Source organism: Cetorhinus maximus, chromosome 1 (genome assembly GCF_964194155.1).
Source record: "Cetorhinus maximus chromosome 1, sCetMax3.hap1.1, whole genome shotgun sequence".
Taxonomy (NCBI): domain Eukaryota; kingdom Metazoa; phylum Chordata; class Chondrichthyes; order Lamniformes; family Cetorhinidae; genus Cetorhinus; species Cetorhinus maximus.
This window is the reverse complement of record NC_135879.1, coordinates 116,835,608-116,854,407: the sequence shown is the minus strand read 5'-3', so window position 1 is coordinate 116,854,407 and position 18,800 is coordinate 116,835,608. Positions and strand designations below refer to the sequence as shown.

The window sequence follows — 18,800 nt, the reverse complement described above, 5'->3', positions numbered from 1 at the left end:
GGAGATTTGATAAGGGTCTACAAGATTATGACAGGCTTTGATAAGGCAGACAAGGAAAAACTCTTCCCATTAGCCGATGGTACAGGAACTAGGGGACACAACTAGGAATATGGGCGAGAGATGTAGGGGGAAATGTGAGGAAGAACTTCCTTTTAAACAATATGATAATGATCTGGAATTTGTGGCCCACAAGAGTGGTGGAAGCAAAAACAATGAGTTCAAAAGGAAACTGGATGGGCACTTAAAGAGAATAAACTTGCAGGGTTACAGGAATCAAGCGAAGAGTGAAAATGACTACTGCTCCATGGGGAGCCAGCATGGACCTGATGGGCCCAATAGCCTCCTTCTGTGCCATAAATGACTATATATTCCAATAAAAATGCAAATTTTATTTGATCACCAAAATCAGGGGCTTTGATGAACAAATCCCAGTAGGTTAAAGTATGCCCAGGTATCTGAGTGACACCAAAAGCTCTGAATAAAAAAGAAAAGTACTTACGCACGAAAGATAATTTTATAACTTCATCTGATTTTATTGTCAAAATATAATTTTGCAGGCTATTTTATTTTGAACCCTGAGTATTTGAGTTGAGAAGGTTTTTCAAAAATACTGGTTTGATAGATAGCTTTTGATTTTTTAGTAGATCTTGCTGACTGGTCATTAGTTTAGTGCTTATAGTTTTCTGCTATTTGGTTTCCATTCCACATCAGGTGAAACTGTCAAAAGTTCACATATGGTAAACTGTGGATGCTGCTTAGATTATGCAGCATTCTCATTACTGATCTAATACAATGGTAATACCAAAAAACATTTCACAAGTAGAAAAATATATATTCAAGCCAAAATGTATAAAGTAGAATGGAGTAAGATTAGGATACTAAACAGGATACAAGACTTCAGAAAATGTTTTAATCTAAACTGAGAATCATGCAAATAAGTAAAATAGCCCTTACAACTAAATGTACTTACAGGCTCTCCACTCATCAGGATGTTTAAATGGAAAAGCTAATCCATTGTCGATTGCTGCAATTTTAATGACAGGTTCTTTGCAATGTGTCCATTCAGAGTCCTATTAAGTAGAATAGGTTTTTAAACTTTATAACAAACTTTTTGCATAGTAGTAGTGTTTAAGAAATCCACTTCATAGGTAATTATATTAATGCCCATTAAATAAAAGAAAATATAGTGTCTAGTTATCATATTAAGGCCAACTGCACCGCCATCCCAGAAGTGCTCAACTAATTCATCAGACCCCAGATCTTCACGGCCCTCACATTCCAAGGCATGAATGTCTAATACATTTATTTACATTAGGAAAGCCATCATCAGAGAGGCTTGCATGGGTCTATGAACTAATATGGGTCAACCTTCAGTGGAATGGAGTAAAAAACAAACATGGTGAAGAAAAAGGCTAAATTAATTTAGTTTTTATATATCAATCCAACAAAGTTTTTGACCAAGTTTATGGAGAGTGCTGGAGAAACGTGAACTGACAAAGAATGAGCAAGAAATGGTGTTAGTCATCCAAGCTTAGATCCTTCGAGATTTGCAGGTTGTTAAATAACAGGTCAAACAGGGGTAAGGACATGGAGAGATTTAAAAACAAGGATGAGAAATCTACCAAATTAATCACCTGACTAGTTCATGCATGTAATTCAAGCCTTAATACTGATTTACAAAATATATATTTTACATAGTTCAAAACCTACCCATAACTAAGATAAGCGAATGCCATTGCTCGTTTTTAATTTTGCCAACTTAAATCATGAGATCCAATCATAAGATTCAAACCCAGGAAGGTTTGGTGCAGTAAAGATTAAGTAAGAATATTTACCATTTTCTCTATTAATTAACAAGAATAGAATCAAAGCTAGGCAATTATTTTAGGTATTTTAGGGGTCTCTCGTGTATCAGTTTATATTTTGTCAGGGTGGGCAGCAAGCGTAGAGTAGTGGTGGTGGATGAGGAGAGGCGGAGATGATGGAAGATCTGTCTGAGGCTGAACTACATCGTTTGCAACCTTAGTATATTTAACCACAAGATGGGCTTGTGATCACAGTCTGCACAAATATGGCTGTCATTCCACTCCACAACATCACCCAGTCTGCCTCAGCTTATCTGCTGCTGAAACCCTCATCTATGGTTGCTGCTTCTAGACTTATCTATTCCAACGCACTCCTGGCTCACCTTCCATCCGAAACTCAGCTGCCTGGGTCCTCAATTTCTCCAAGTCTGTCCAGCCAGCACTCCTGTGCTCACCAATCTACATCAGCTCCGGGTTAAGTACTGCCTTGATTTTAAAATTCCCAAATCCCTCCATGGCCTTGACCCCAACAGTAATCTCCTCCAACCTTACAATATCTGCACTCCTACAATTCTAGCCTCCTGAGCATCAGTGCTTTCAACTGTTCCATCAGTGGCTGTGCTTTCAGCTGCCTAGGCTCTAAAGCACTGAAATTCCCAACCTAAACCACTACTTTGTTTAAAAGGGAGATGATGGCATAGTGGTATTGTTGCTGGATTAGCAATCCAGAGATCCAGGGTAATGCTCTGGGGTCCTAGGCTCAAATCCCACCACGGCAGATGGCAGAATTTGAATTTAATAAACATCTGGAATCAAAAGTCTAGTGATGACCATGAAAACCATTGTTGTTAAAACCCATCTGGTTCACTAATGTCCTTTAGGGAAGGAATCTGCTGTCCTTACCTGGTCTGGCCTACATGTGACTCCAGACCCACAGCAATGTGGTTGACTCTTAAATGCCCTCTGAACAAGGGCACTTAGGGATGGAATTACGCCTAGCCAGCAATGCCCACATCCCATGAATGAATAAAAAAAGGATGCCTTTAAAACCTCCTCTTTGACCTATTGCTCATCTGCCCTAAAATCTCATGTGGCTCGGTCTCAAATTTTATTTGATAATGCTCCTATGAAGCACATTTGGCACATTTTACTATGTTAAAGGCACCTTATAAACATTAGTGACTCAAATTGGCTATCCGAAAACCAGCAATGTCCAAAAGTCGGACTTTTTTTTTTAAAAAAGCTACCATGCATGAATCTTTATTAGATTAGTAAAATACCTTAACAGCTTGTTGGACTCAGTGCTGCATTGGCACAATGTTATTGTGACTAGTTATTGGCTTTGCGTGCTTAGCTTTTCCTGTACTGAGTGACCCTTGACCTGACAGGCCTGAAAACCGGCAAGATCTGAAATCTGGTACAGACGCGGTCCAAGATTGATTATTTTGAGGCACTCTACCTGTACAAGTTATTGCTGTTGTACTGTACCCTGGTATTACTGATAGTTGATATTTGAGCCAACAAGACTCTGCTTCCACTGCCTCTTGGGGAAAGAGTACCAAAGGCTCATAAAACACACAAAAAAAATTCTCCTCATTTCTGTCTTAAAGGGACAACCTCTTATTTTTAAACAGTGGATTCTCCAACAAAGGGAAACATCCTTGCCACATCCATCCTGTCAAGACCCCTCAGGATCTTATGTTTCAGTCAAGTCGGTTTTTACTTATCTAAATGCAAGCGTATACAAACCTAGCCTGTCCAACCTTTCCTCACAAGACAACCCGCTCATTCCAGATATTAGTAAACTTTCCCTGAACTGCTTCCAATGCATTTACATCCTTCCTTAAATAAGGAGACGAATACTGAACATGGTATTGATGATGTTGTCTCACCAATGCCTTACATAACTAAAGCATAACCTCCCTACTTCTGTATTCAATATTCCTTGCAATAAACATTCTATTGTCTTTCCAAATTACTTGCTATACCTGCATATTAACCTTTTGCAATTCGTGCACAAGGACACCTGGATCCATCTGCATCTCAGAGCTCTGCAATCTCTCACCATTTAGATAAGCTTTTTTATTCTTCCTGCCAAAATGGACAATTTCACACTTTCACATGTTCTACTCCATTTGCCAGGTCTTTGCCCACTCACTTAACCCATCTATATCCCTTTGTAGCCTCTTCCTGTCCTCTTCACATTTGTGTCATCAGCAAATTAGCAACCATGACGTGCTAATATGTTACCCACTACCTGAGCTTTTATTTTTTGCAATAGCCTTTGATGTGGCACTTTATCAAACGTCTTCTGGGAATCTTAGTACAGAACATTCACCGGTTCCCATTTATCCACAGCAGATGTTACTTCTTCAAAGAACTCCAACAAATTGGTTAAACATGATTTCTCTTTCATAAAACCATGCTGACTCTGCCTGATTACTTTGATTTTTTCCAAATGCCCTGTTATAATGTCTTTAATAATAGCTCCTAACATTTTCCCTATGACAGATGTTAAGCTAACTGGCCTGTAGTTTCCTGCTTTTGGGCTGTCTCCCTTTTTGAATAAAGGGGTTACATTCACTATTTTCCAATCTTCCCAAATCTAGGGAATTTTGGAAAATTAAAACCAATGCATCACCTATCTCACTAGCCACTTCTTTTAAGGCCTTAGGATGAAATCCATCAGAACCTGGGGACTTGTCAGCTTGGAGTTCCAACAATTTGCTCAGTTCCACTTCCCTGGTGTCTGTAATTTTCTTGAGTTCCTCCCTCGCTTCCATTTCCTGATTTAAAGTAATTTTTGGGGTGTCACTTGTATCCGCTAAAGTGAAGACCGATGCAAAATACCTGTTCAATTAATCTGCTGTCTCTTTATTTTCTATTATTGATTCCCCAGACTCACTTTCTATAGGATCAACAATCACTTTGTTAACTCGTTTCTTTTTAAAATATCTATACTCTTACTGCCTTTATATTTCTAGCTTGCTTTCTCTAGTGCTCTAATTTTCCTTCCCTTTCATTCTTTTAATCATTTTTTGCTGTTGTTCATATCCTGTCCAATATTCTGATCTGCCACCCAATTTTGTGCAATTATATGCTTTTTCTTCAAGTTTGATGCCATCTTTAATTTTAGCCAACCACAGATAGTGGGTCCTCCCTTTTTCTTTCTTATCGGAATGTATCTATACTGTGCATTTTGAAATATCCCCTTAAATGTCTGCCACTGCATCACTATGGACCTATCCCTTAAACTAGTCTGCCAGTTCACTTTTGCTAGCTCTGCTTTCATGCCCTCATAATTGCCCTTATTTAAGTTTAAAATAGCCTTGGGCCCACTGTTATTTCCCTCAAACAACGTAAAATTCAATCATATTATGATCACTGCTCGGGGCACATTCACTATGAGGTCATTAATCAAACCTATCTCGTTGCACGATACCAGTATAGCCTGCTCTCTGGTTGGCACCAGAACTTACTGTTCTAAGAAACTAGCCCAAAAACATTCTATGAATTCCTCATCTAGGCTACCTTTGTCCATCTGGTTTTTCCAGTCTATATGTAAATTAAAACCCCCCATGATTATCGCTGTACTTTTCTGACAAGCTCTCATTGTTTCCTGTCCTACCATATGGTTACTGTTAGGGTCCTGTACACCACTCCCATAAGTGACTTATTGGCTAGCATTTTTCATCTCTACCCAAACCGCTTCTACACCCTGGTCTGAACTTAGGTTCTCTCTCTCTATTGTGCTAATACCATCATTAATTAACACAGCCACCCCTCCACCTTTTCCAGCTTCCTGTCCTTCCCAAATGCCATGTACACTTCAATATTCAGGTCATCCTGCAGCCGTGTCTCTGTAATAGTTACCAGATTGTACATATTTATTTCTATTAGCACCGTAAGTTCATCTGCTTTATTTCAAATGCTATGTGCATTCAGATAGAGCCTTTAGTTTTGTCCTTTTATTATTTGTGATTTATTCTTAGATTTGTACTCTGTCCCTTTCTGTCATGGTCTGTTTATCATTTTCCACATTAATACCTCTCTCTTGCCTTGTCTTTATTCTTTGCTTTAACACATCTTCCCAAATTTGGTCTCTTACCCCCACTATTTAGTTTAATGCCTTCTATCTACTTCCCTAGTTATGCGGCTTGCTAGAACACCAGTCCCAGCATGATTCAGCTGTCGACTGTCCCAACGGTACAGCCCCACTTCTGGTGCCAGTGCCCTACAAACCAGAACCCACTTCTCTCACACCAGGTCTTTCAGCCACGCATTTATCTCTCTAATTTTATATGTCCTATGCCCCAGAGATTACAACCTTTGAGGTTTTGCTTTTTAATTTAGTGCCTAGCTCCTCATACAGGCTATGCAGAACCTCTTTCCTTGTTCTACCCATGCTGTTGGTACCTACGTGGACCACAATGACTGTATCCTCCCCCTTTCACTGCAAGTTCCTCTCCAACCCAGAGCATATGTCCAAAACCTAGCAGTGGGCAAGCAACACAGCCATCTGGATTCTTGCCCTCTGCTGCAGAGAACAGTATCAATTCCCTTCACTATCCTGTTCCCTACGACCACTACATTCCTTTTTCCTCCCCCCACTTGAATGGCTTCCTGTGCCATGGTCAGTCAGCTCACTGGAGCTGTGCGACTGACATCTTACATGCAACACTATGAAGTTCATGGGAAGTGGTCCCACTATGTAGATGTACACAAATGGCAAGTCTTTAATTATGTATAGTTGCAGACCAAGAGCTGAGATGGTTGTGTTTTCTAGGCAAGCTTCCATTGGGGTGAAATGATTGAAGTTGATCCATTAAGAACCAACCCAACTATGCTTTATGGTGGAGATTTGGAGGATTTACTGACCAAAAGTAATAATGCTATAAAAGGTGAAGCAATATCTACTGCAGAGCTATTAGATCTGTGAAGCTAGCCATTATTTTCTACAATACAAATTGAACATAGATAAAAGTCAGAAATAACTATCTAACAAGCAGAATTTTATGGTCCCCCGCCAGGTCTGCAGACAGGGGTTCCTGTAAAATTCCCTGGGTGGCCTTCCCGTCGCACACCCTCTACCTGTGCCACTTAAGGGCTGCTTTCCGCCCAGCCTCAAAATTGAGGCTGGCAGGAGGGTTTCAGGGGTAGGGGGAAGCCCAGCAGGTCGCACTCCCTTAAAGGACCCTCTTTCCACATCGGGCACCCACCCACCAACCATCCCCCCCAACCCCAAAGGTCTGCCCCCTGCCAGTGCTCCCACCCCGCCATTGACCCGGCTTCAGCTGATTAATGCCCCTTGGAGCATAAATGGACGTGGGGCCACTGTGGTCAGTGGAGGTGCATCTCCCACTGGCCCTTTGGGTGGCAGGGTGGGAAACCCTGCCACCCGAAAAATCCTGCCCCAGGTAGTCACGTTATGGCATACAAAATATTTATGCTTCTTCCCTAGTGTTTTGGGAAGACAATTTCATACAAACTATTCTTTTTATAACATTTTTTAAAATGTGTTTGCATTGTTTCATTGACAAATGTTAACATTAAATTTTAACAGATAAAGCAAGGTACACAGTTGCAATTTTTTACTCCTTTGAGTTTTGTTACACTTTACAGAAAGATCTCTGTATTTAATGAGAATTTCCAGCACCAACCTCATCAGAAGGCTCTTTTCTGGCTTCTGGCTTTTCATATTTCATTAGCCAGTTATCATTTCCTCTATCTGTGGAACGATGGAAGGAAAGAGAAGTCAAATACTCTGGGATCTAATTCTTATGTTTATGAATCTCCTAAAATATTAACCACAATTTCCCTTTCTATATGTATTGCCTTCAGGGTTCTTGGTTGTTCAATCTGACCAAAGTTTCTTGTAGTCATTTGCATGAATTTTAATGTTAACCTTTCAACATTTCTCTTAGCTGCATTACAGTCAATTTCAAATTGCCAATTCATTTAAAACAACCAGCTGAACAGAGAATCAGAAATTGACATTATCTACCTAATCTCTTCATTATAATGGCTGATCTGCTTCTAAACTCTATCTCCTGACTTAGGTTTTTAAGTAGGGGGCATTAAGGAACATGGAACCAATCACTCAGTTTTGAAATTGTCAACTGACAAAGCCTCAACAGCTGAATGAAGTGTTTCATAAGAACATAACTAGAAGCAGGAATAGGCAAATTCAGCCCCTCGAGCCTGCCTCACCATTCAATACAATCACGGCTGATCTCATTTCAGATTTCTGCCACTGTGTAAAGAAGTTTCCTGATACGGTCCCTGAACAGTCTAACTCCAATTTTATGTCCCTGGTTCTGGACTCCCTAAATCAGGATCAAAAGTTCACTTCCATCTACTCCATCAAAATGTTTAATCGTCTTAAAATCTCAATTAAATCATTCCTTAATCTTCTATATCCAATTCATTCTCTTCCTATATTTTAATGTTTTCACTTGGTTATATCCAATTTCATTAATTTAGCTACAAAATGACATTTATGTACCAATAGCCCAAGATATTTTATGGTTCTTTTAAAGTACTTAGCCACTTTTGGGAAGGTAACAGGGCGAAAGAGCTCTTTATGTTATGTTAGTATCTTTTACTGTGTGGTTCTCTATTAAGTTTACTTCCTAAACATCTTCTAGAAAGCAAACGTCTACTAGGGATACACTGGGTATGGAAGTATTTACACTGGGTACAAAAGTGTTTATTGTACTGGGCTAGCAATCCAAAGGGTAATATTTCAAATCCAAAAATGGCAAGCTGTAAAACCGAATTCAGTAACTGTGTTAATTTGCAGGCCAGCACCAGAAAAACAATAATCAGAAAACCCAACTGGCCCACTGACAGCCTTCAGGGCAGAGCGCTCTGTTACCTCTACCTAATCTGGTTTATACATCAACCCAATCTCGCCATGCATGGTTGATACCGAATACTGCTAGAGGTATCCTAGCAAGTCAATTAGTTATCATGGCTGTAAATGCAGAAGTTATATTTTGTGAATTATAAGTTTGTTATAACACTGATTGCCACTGTGCATTCATCATTGTCTGCATTGAAAATTCCAGGTTTTGTCACTTGGTCTTTCAACTGTTTTCATGCTGCCATATTCTCATTCGTATCATTTCCAGTTCACTAGATATGTGAAGCAGGCTCAGTGCACCGAATGCATTGACAATAGCTACTAAATTAATATGCTTGAATTGGGAGAGGGGGTAAATTGGGAGGAGAGACTTTCTTTTAAATTCTAATTTTCTACCTCTAAAGGCAAGGCAAGTGCAATCAAAATTAGAGGACAAAGAAAAATAAACACAAACCTAACTTCAATGGCAAAAACATTTTCCAGGGCCAATAGATTTCTCTGCACAAAGTTTACAATCTTACTTGGAAAAGAGAATTGATATTTACCTGTATTCCTAATGATGTAATCTAAGATCACCAATTTCTCAAACTGAGACTGAAATTGCTTGCGAGTGTTTTCTGGCAATGGTTTCTACAAACAGTTGAAAGGAGCTAACCTATAGAAACAGGATACAGGCTGAGGTCTGTAAGGACTATTTTGTGTTTATGCTTCCTAGAAGTCTAAGACCCTCAATAGAAACAGCTATAGTAGAGAGTCTATTGCGTTGTTGCTCATAAGGTAAGGATCATTCAGCAGCAGACTTCTGCAGTGGCTCAGTTGTAAATTAATGCACCTTATGCATTTCATAAACAGCAATAACAGCTCCAAGCATTTAAAGCCATATTAAACAAATACCTACTGAAACTAAACCTGACTGAACACAGCAATATGTTAGATTAATTTAACTTTAAATTCTTCATCCATATTTTTCAAGGGCACAGTCATTTATTAAGTCAAGTAATACAGTCTATTCAGATCTGCAAGCTCTATTTGCTCTGTAGTCCTGGCAGTTATGGACACCTATGTGACTGTGATTGCATCTATTTTTATACTGTTCTGTATTTTAAAAGCTCTGTCACACTGCCCACATATGGGAACATTCTGCTGTCACAGTAACCTGCTGAAATTAGTCACGGGATCATAGAACTGAAAAAAGTTAATTATATAACAGAAGCATCACACAAACCTTGGCCACAAGTATACCGCTCCCTCTAAATTTTGTACTGCCACATTGGCAGTTACATGCACCTAACATTAGAATGGGCAGGAACTGTCAAGATGAAACTAAGCAGTGATCTACATAACCTTGGAAAAAAACATTCCACACATCGAAAACAGCATCACCTACATTCAAATTCTATATCCATTTCTAAATAATTATCATATTTCTATACTCAAGCAACCACCACAAATTGAAAGACACGAAACCAACCATAAAACCTCAGGCTACGATTACCTACAAAAGATTGTGAAGATTAATACCTTTGGCAGCAGTCCAATCCTATGGAACCTGCGACCAACCTTTGGCACTTCTTCAAGAGCATATTTCTTTCCTCTGGATTTTGCACGATCTATTGCACTATAGTTGAATGTTTCACTTGCAAGCCAAACTACCTATGTTTAAAAAAAAAATGCATAAAATCGACTTATTATTGGAGTACATGCTGAGATTGAATCAGCTGTGAACAGTGTTCTGAATTCACTTCTTGGAATGAATACCTTGAAAAATCACTAATTGTAGGATCATGCACATTGCTATTTAACATTATGATGCTAAAAATACACTTGCACTGACAGAGTGGTTCGACAAAATGCTTGCATTTATATGGCTTACCGCTAGAGCCCCCTGCTGGCAATAATGAACTTCCATTTATATAGTGTCGAACATTAAAATAGGCTTGGAACTAAAGAGGGATAAGATTAATCGAAGCCCTATTTGAAGATATGGGTGCTGAGAAAGTTTATTAAGTCAAGTGGAAATGCAGACAGGACTACAGGAGGGCTTTTAGAAAGTGGGACTAATTTATGTAGACCACGACAATATGGTGTGAACTCATTAAAACTTAGTCTAAGACTGTTTGGGCAGTACAGAGGGTGCTTCTCTTGGCATATGGCCTTTCTGAAACTTGTCATGCTCATGATCAAAAATTTGTGCCACCAGCAAAATTAACACTACTTTACTGTAATTTTGAGTACAGAAATAAGTTATATGGGGGTACATAATCAAGGACTGTAGTAAGTCTACAACCATGAAGAACTTGGTTCTACAAAAATATGAATTTGTGGATAAAAGCAAAAAACTGCGGATGCTGGAAATCCAAAACAAAAGTAAAAAATACCTGAAAAAACTCAGCTGGTCTGACAGCATCTGCGGAGAGGAGCACAGTTAACGTTTCGAGTCTGTATGACTCTTCAACAGAACTAAGGAAAAATAGAAAAGAGGTGAAATATAAACTGGCTTGGGGGGGGCGGGGGGGGATGTTGGGAACAGGTAGAGCTGGATAGAGGGCCAGTGGTAGGTGAAGATAGCCAAAAGATGTCATAGACAAAAGAACAAAGAGGTGTCGAAGGTGGCGTTATTATCTAAAGAATGTGCTAATAGGTGACATTAAGGGTAGAAAACAGGACGAGCAAGGTACAGATAGCCCTGGTGGGGGTGGGGTGGGGGGAAGGAATCGAAATAGGCTAAAAGGTAGAGATAAAACAATGGATGGAAATACATTTAAAAATAATGGAAATAGGTGGGAAAAGAAAATTCTATATAAATTATTGGAAAAAAGGGGGAACAGAAAGGGGGTGGGGATGGAGGAGAGAGTTCATGATCTAAAATTGTTGAACTCAATATTCAGTCTGGAAGGCTGTAAAGTGCCTAGTCGGAAGATGAGGTGCTGTTCCTCCAGTTTGCGTTGAGCTTCACTGGAACAATGCAGCAGGCCAAGGACGGACATGTGGGCATGAAAGCAGGGTGGAGTGTTGAAATGGCAAGCGACAGGGAGGTCTGGGTCATGCTTGCGGACAGACCGAAAGTGTTCCACAAAGCAATCACCAGTCTGTGTTTGGTCTCTCCAATGTAGAGGAAACTGCATTGGGAGCAGCGAATGCAGTAGACTAAATTGAGGGAAGTGAAATAGTGAAGCAGCATTTCACTTGCACTTGCCATAGTTCCTGTGTTTATTTATGAATGAGGAAACAATAATTTAATTTATAGAATGCCTTTATATTGAGAAAAAGCAAGAGTAATTTTATAGAGGCATGATCAGACAATAGGCACTGACTAAGCATTAGTTAAAGTTAGGCAACTACAGGCAATAAGTGGAATGGAAGAACATAATGTTACAGTCAAGATGACAACTTGCTTTTAATTAAGGCATGTCTGGGAACTAAATGTTCCTGACTACAAATGGGAGGATTGGACAACAAGGATAAGTTACAGAAGTTGCTACTTCAATATCCTAGGATTCCTTACATCCTTGTGAAAGCAGAAGAATTGCAGTGGTCATGAAGTCCCACCACCTTCTTAGGGCAACAAAAGCAACCCTACCCTTGTCTACATGGACTGCAGCAACTCTCCAAACCTCCTTGAGCAACACCTTTCAATCCACAATCTCTACACAAGGGCAGCAGACCAATGGGAACACCTCCTGTAAGTAAACCCTCCAAAACCCAGAAAAGTGTGAGGAAATGCACTTGGGGAGGGCTAACAAGGCAAGGGGTGACACTATGAATGGCAGGACACTGGAAAGTGAAGATCAGAAGGACCTTGGTGTGCATTTCTACAGATCCCTGAAGGGAGCAGGGCAGGTAGATAAGGTGGTTAAGACGACATGTGGGATAATAAAAAGAGGCTTTTTATTATACGGGTATCTTTTACAAGGAACACTTGTCACAATCATCAGTTTAAACTTGATGGTGACTTTAAGTTTTTAATTTGCAATAGGGGAATTAGTAGCAGCAGTTGTACTGATTTCAAATTCTCAATGCATGTGCAGCATCAGTGCCACTGCTACTGTGTCGCTGTGGTAATGACAAGAAAAATGGTAGTTAGAAAGAATACTTTGGAAGAAACCAGATTGAAGTGGATTGTGTGACACTGGAACAAGTAGATAAGTTTGTCTATTTAGGACAAATGATAACAGAAGATGTTAGATCTAATGCCAACATCAGAAAAAGGACAGAAATCCTGAGCAGCGTGTGCAGGAGCCCCTGCTGCCCCTTCTTCATGTGGTTGCTGCTCCTGCCTTTGCATGGACAGGAGGCTCAGTCACTCTCTCCTCCATCTTCTACGGTCTCTCTAGGCCATCAGGTATACAGCTAGGTCACCAGGATCCATGATCCTGACGTGGTCCTCCTGCAGCATGAAAGAGAGAGAGACGTGGTTAGCATGCCTGTACTTAGCACATTTCTTGGCCCTGTGTGACCGCCCTTTAATGCTTCCTGGAGAGTGTTGGTCACCCCTCGGATGGCCAGAGATGAGTGCGCTGCATGTTGCCCTGTCAACCTGCGACATGGTGGACGCTGGTCCAAACCAGGATGCTGAGATTACAAGGGGCAGTGAGTGCCTCCAGCAGTGACTGCTACATGCCCATGTACATGCTACATGCTACATGTTGTTGGTGAGGAGATTGTACAATGTGTGCAGTCCAACTGCTCCGTGGTTCAATAAAGCGGTGGCGGACTTGAAGTCTATGCCAGGGGTTGGGGTGGAGGGGTAGGGTATAGAACTCTTGGAGGCCCTTCAGTGCCTCTGCAATGCTTGCATGGGCGGGCAGGCTAGGAGCCTGACCCCAATCATATCACTGTGGCTGTGCCTGATCTGCCTCAGATGCAGAAGCATTGTCAGTTTATACAGGTGTCTTTAATGCGTGGCCATTTCCCTTGCTTACCCTGCCCCCCAATTTGATAGCCTGTGCGTGGGCTGTAGTGCCAGGGCAGCACTTGACCACCCCTACTCCCCCATTACCAACAATGGTCACCTCTGAGACTGAACAGCACTTGCCCCCGGACACCAACCCACCACCCGACTATGCAGTTGCCTCCAAGGCTGGCCAGCAGTTGCCCCCGGACACCCAAACCCACCCTTTTAGCCCCCAGGGCCAGGCATCAGTTGCCCCCGCACCCCCCAGTGACCCTGAGGCCTGTAAAAAACAGGCGAATTATGGAGAACACTGTTGCTCACTCACCTCAGTTCCCCCAAAGTGAAGGCTGCCAAGTGCATGTTGCCTGTGTGCTGTTGTGAAACGCATCGGTGTGCATTCCCGCTGACATGGACGGACGATACGGTGGGGTTCCTGGAGCCTGGCAGGATGGCCTTTTAATTATACGCTGATGTATTACAATTATCTTCCTGCCGACTGATGGTGGGAAACGCGGGCTGCGGCCGGCGGGCTGAGAGGACGATCGCGACCTGCCTTCAGGCTGTCGTGTAGCGGGTCCCGCCATGTTTTCCACGCGCGCCAACTATCACGCCTCCGGCCAGCAGGCTCGGAAAATACCGCCCCCTGCTGCTCCTCTCACTCTCTCACTGTTAATGGCCCCGCTGCTCCTCTCGCTCTCTCACTGTTAATGGCCCCGCTGCTCCTCTCACTCTCTCACTGTTAATGGCCCCGCTGCTCCTCTCGCTCTCTCACTGTTAAGGGCCCCACTGCTCCTCTCACTCTCTCACTGTTAATGGCCCCACTGCTCCTCTCGCTCTCTCACTGTTAATGGCCCCGCTGCTCCTCTCGCTCTCTAACTGTTAATGGCCCCGCTGCTCCTCTCGCTCTCTCACTGTCAATGGCCCCACTGCTCCTCTCGCTCTCTCACTGTCAATGGCCCCACTGCTCCTCTCGCTCTCTCACTGTCAATGGCCCCACTGCTCCTCTCACTCTCTCACTGTTAATGGCCCCACTGCTCCTCTCGCTCTCTCACTGTTAATGGCCCCACTGCTCCTCTCGCTCTCTCACTGTTAATGGCCACACTGCTCCTCTCGCTCTCTCACTGTTAATGGCCCCACTGCTCCTCTCACTCTCTCACTGTTAATGGCCCCGCTGCTCCTCTCGCTCTCTCACTGTTAATGGCCCCTCTGCTCCTCTCGCTCTCTCGCTGTTAATGGCACCACTGCTCCTCTCGCTCTCTCACTGTTAATGGCCCCACTGCTCCTCTCGCTCTCTCACTGTTAATGGCCCCTCTGCTCCTCTCGCTCTCTCGCTGTTAATGGCACCACTGCTCCTCTCGCTCTCTCACTGTTAATGGCCCCTCTGCTCCTCTCACTCTCTCACTGTTAATGGCCATGCTGCTCCTCTCACTCTCTCACTGTTAATGGCCGTGCTGCTCCTCTCGCTCTCTCACTGTTAATGGCCCCTCTGCTCCTCTCACTCTCTCACTGTTAATGGCCCCGCTGTTCTTCTCACTCTCTCACTGTTAATGGCCCCACTGCTCCTCTCACTCTCTCACTGTTAATGGACCCACTGATTCTCTTGCTCTCTCACTGTTAATGGCCCTGTTGCTCCTCTCACTCTTAATGGCCCCACTGCTCCTCTCGCTCTCTCACTGTTAATGGCCCCACTGCTCCTCTCACTCTCTCACTGTTAATGGACCCACTGATTCTCTTGCTCTCTCACTGTTAATGGCCCTGTTGCTCCTCTCACTCTCTCATTCTTAATGGCCCCACTGCTCCTCTCGCTCTCTCACTGTTAATAGCCCCGCTGCTCCTCTCACTCTCTCACTGTTAATGGCCCCGCTGCTCCTCTCACTCTCTCACTGTTAATGGCCCCGCTGCTCCTCTCACTCTCTCACTGTTAATGGCCCCGCTGCTCCTCTCGCTCTCTCACTGTTAATGGCCCCGCTGCTCCTCTCACTCTCTCACTGTTAATGGCCCCGCTGCTCCTCTCGCTCTCTCACTGTTAATGGCCCCGCTGCTCCTCTCACTCTCTCACTGTTAATGGCCCCACTGCTCCTCTCACTCTCTCACTGTTAATGGCCCCACTGCTCCTCTCGCTCTCTCACTGTTAATGGCCCCACTGCTCCTCTCACTCTCTCACTGTTAATGACCCCACTGCTCCTCTCACTCTCTCACTGTTAATGGCCCCTCTGCTCCTCTCGCTCTCTCGCTGTTAATGGCACCACTGCTCCTCTCACTCTCTCACTGTTAATGGCCCCACTGCTCCTCTCGCTCTCTCACTGTTAATGGCCGTGCTGCTCCTCTCGCTCTCTCACTGTTAATGGCCCCTCTGCTCCTCTCACTCTCTCACTGTTAATGGCCCCGCTGTTCCTCTCACTCTCTCACTGTTAATGGCCCTGTTGCTCCTCTCACTCTCTCACTGTTAATGGCCCCACTGCTCCTCTCACTCTCTCACTGTTAATGGCCCCACTGATTCTCTCGCTCTCTCACTGTTAATGGCCCTGTTGCTCCTCTCACTCTCTCACTCTTAATGGCCCCACTGCTCCTCTCACTCTCTCACTGTTAATGGACCCACTGCTGCTCTCACTCCCTCACTGTTAATGGACCCACTGCTGCTCTCACTCTCTCACTGTTAATGGCCTCACTGCTCCTCTCACACTCTCACTGTTAATGGCCCCGCTGCTCCTCTCGCTCTCTCACTGTCACTAGAAAACCCGTCCACAAGGATGTTAGTCCCGTCTGGTTAAGACGTAGACCGTCCTGCTTGTACAGGTCCCACCTTCCCCAGAAACGGTCCCAGTGATCCAGGAATCTAAAACCCTCCCTCCTACACCAACTCTTAAGCCACGTATTCATCTGCGCTATTCTCCTTTTCTGAGCTCGCTAGCACGTGGCACTGGGAGTAATCCAGAGATTACAACCCGAGATGTCTTGCTTTTTAGTCTACTGCCTAACTCCCTGAATTTTTAATGGAAGACCTCATCTCTCTTTCTACCTATGCCATTGGTACCAACATGTACCATGAACTCTGCCTTATCACCCTCCCCCTTCAGGATGCCCTGCAGCCGTTCAGTGACATCCCAGACCCTGGCACCAGGGAGGCAACATACCATCCTGGAGTCACGTTGATGGCCACAGTAGCGCCTATCTGTTCCCTTGACTATAGAATCCCCTATTACTATTGCTCTTCCTCCCTTCCTCCCCTCCTGTACAGGCAGACTGTTTGTGGTGCCAGAAGCTTGGCTCTGTCCGCACTCCCTGGAGGAACCAGTGCCCTCATCAGCCTCCAGAATGGAATACCGATTTGCGAGTGGGACCCCAGGGGACTCCTGAACTACCTGCCTGTTTCTTTTGGATTGCCTGGTGGTCACCCATTCCCTTCCTTCCTCAAGTCCCTTCATCTTCGGTGTGACCACCTCTCTAAACGTGCTATCCTCGATGCTCTCAGACTCGCGGATGCTCCACAGTGTCCCCAGCCGCCGTTCCAGCTCTGAAACCCGAGCTTCCAGGAGCTACAGCTGGACACACTTCCTGCACACATGCTGGTCCCGGGCACTGGAAATGTCCCCGGCTTCCCACATGGAGCACGAGGAGCGCACCGTGGCTTTGAGCGCTCCTGCCATGATTTATCCCTTTAAATTAAACCTTTTAAGTCAATTACTCTAGGGCCCTTCTTTCCTGATCCTCGTTACTGTAAAATATACAAACTATAAACCACAAAAAGACCTTAAACTATAAGCGATTAAAGTAGTAAATATCTTACCCACTACTTACCAGTGATTCCTTTCCCTTGTAGCCTCTACTGCTGCAGCACGCTCTGAAGATTGAAGAAGTTGGATAGCAAGGAAAAAATGCAAAGAGCACCTCATCCCCTATGCACCGAATTCCCACTTTGCACAAATTGCCAATACCCACTCTGGCTGTGCCCCATTCAGGATGTGCTCTCTTCCCTGTTCGTGTGCAAGCACACTTCAAAAGCACAGAGACAAGTTGGAGGAATGGGCAAATGTGATGACTCTATGGAACAGACTGGTTTTGTCAAGAAACAGTTAAATTTTATTACAGAGACATTTTCAGTGCTTGCACGCTCGACCAGATCTGTCATCCAAAAGGCCTTGCCCCGCAGATTTCCCGCACTAAGAGCTCATTGGTTGGAGCTCCCACAGTACATCACATGACTCATGATTGACAGGAAGGAGTGACTATACATCCAATTACCACAGTGAACAAGTAGCAGATGAAAATTAATGCAAAGGGGTATAAAGTTAATTATTTTGATAGGAAGAATGCAGAGGTACAAAATAAAGGGTACAATTTTAAAGGGGGTGCAGAATTAGAAGGAGCTGGGTGTACATATGCATAAATCACTGAAGGTGGCAGGACAGGTTGAGAGAGCAATTACTAAAGTATACAGCAGACAGTTGGCTGCAGTGGACTGGGGAAGGAGTTTAGAAGAAAAGACGGTAGATGAACAATGGCAGACGTTTAAGAAAATAGTTCATGCCTCACAATAAAGATATATACCAGTGAGAAAGAAGGATTCTAGGAAGGGGATAAGCCAGCCATGGTTAACCAAGGAAGTTAAGGATAGTATCAAATTAAAAGAAAAAACATACAATATGGCAATATTGTATGGCAACCCAGAGGATGGGGAAAGTTTTTTAAAAAACAACAAAAGATGACCAAAAAAATAGTAAGAGGGAGAAAATAAAGTTTGAGGGTAACCTAGCAAGTAACATAAAAACTAACAGTAAGAGTTTCTTTCAATATATTAAAAGGATAAAAGAGGCCAAAGAGAACGTAGGTCCCTTAGAGAATGTGACTGGGGAAATAATAATGGGGAATCAGGAAATGGCAGAAGAGTTGAATAAATACTTTGCATTAGTCTTCAGGGTAGAAGACACTAATAGCATTCCAAAAATACTAAATAATCAAGGGGCAAAAGGAAGGGTGTGGGGGAGGAAATAAATACAATAGCTATCACTAGAGAATAAATACTAGGGAAACTAATGGGGCTAAAGGCCAATAAGTTCCCTGGACCTGATGGGTTGCATCCGAGGATCTTAAAGGAAGTAGATACACAAATAGTGGATGCACTGGATCCTTAGATTCTCAGATTCTGGAAAAGTCCTAGAAGATTGGAAAACTGCTAATGTAACGCCCTTATTCAAAAAGGGAGGGAGACAAAAAACAAGTAACTATAGGCCAGTTA

General features: G+C 43.2%; 1 long non-coding RNA gene across 1 annotated transcript; it reads right to left on the bottom strand.

The window, feature by feature from the left end:
• Positions 1–970: 970 nt before the first annotated feature.
• Positions 971–9,294, bottom strand: LOC144687116 (uncharacterized). The gene is made up of 3 exons (XR_013578083.1): positions 9,216–9,294; positions 7,466–7,533; positions 971–1,070 (listed from the first exon to the last, which is right to left on the bottom strand). It is a non-coding gene; the product is annotated as an uncharacterized LOC144687116 (long non-coding RNA).
• Between the last annotated feature and the right edge of the window lie 9,506 nt (positions 9,295–18,800).